The sequence below is a fragment of the Aureococcus anophagefferens genome (genome assembly GCF_000186865.1).
Source record: "Aureococcus anophagefferens unplaced genomic scaffold AURANscaffold_203, whole genome shotgun sequence".
Lineage (NCBI taxonomy): Eukaryota > Pelagophyceae > Pelagomonadales > Pelagomonadaceae > Aureococcus > Aureococcus anophagefferens.
The window spans coordinates 1-931 of NW_008705744.1; positions in this window are offsets into that span (position 1 = coordinate 1).

The following is a 931-nucleotide window of genomic DNA, read 5'->3' on the forward strand; positions in this document are numbered from 1 at the left end:
GCGCGGCCCCGACGGACCGCAGCGGTATTCGCTCCCCCGCGAAGGCGCCCGCGACAAGACTTACGCGTCCGGGCGGTTCGGGTCCGGTGGAAGGAAACCGAGGCGCGCTGGAGGGCACCGTGTCCGGTTTGGCGCCACGCGAGGAAGGGGGTTTTGGGGCAGCTCTTGGACGTGTTCGCGATGATGATGGTCGTGGACCGTCTGCTGGCGCTGCAGAGCCCTTCGTTGGTACCTATGGATGGGCTCGAGCATCTCAGGACACGAAAAGTTCTCGACCTCGAATGCCCGCACGCTGCCCGAGAAACTGTGTTGCGACACCGTCGGCGCCGGGGCTGCGCAGGCTCTGAGATCGTGGGAAAAGTGTGTCCTGAAGGTTTCGAGCCCCCCGCGGGTACCCATAGGGCGCCTCCAACCTCTAAGGACAAGAAAATATCGCACACTCGACTCACACCGCCGCCCTCTCGTCCCGCCGCCGAACAACCGTCGCGCTCGCGAGCCAACGCAATGATCTCAGCAGCCCAAATTCGCTGCCCCGCCCCGTCGAAGGGTTCCGCAGCCGCGCCGCGCCGCGCGACCCGCCATCGTTGCACTCAGCCCGCGCGCTGCGGCGTGGAAGAAGAAAGAAAACGCTAGCGGCGGCCCCGAGTAGTACGAGGACCTCGCGTTTCGCCTGCCACCCCATCTAGATTTATATCCCCTTGTTGTGATGATGCGCGGGCAGCCTTTGCGCGAGTTTGAGCGCGGGGCAGCATCTGGGTTATTGAGGTCGGCCTGTCACTTTTTGGGCAGCTTCCCAGAACCGCAAGCGCCGAAACATTGTGCGGCAGCTCCAAAGCACTTCGCACGTCGCGTCGCGCACTCGCAGCGCCAGCGCTCGCGGCAGCCGCGCGCCGCCATGCAGCCGCCCAGCGCCGCCCTCTACGCCGCGGCG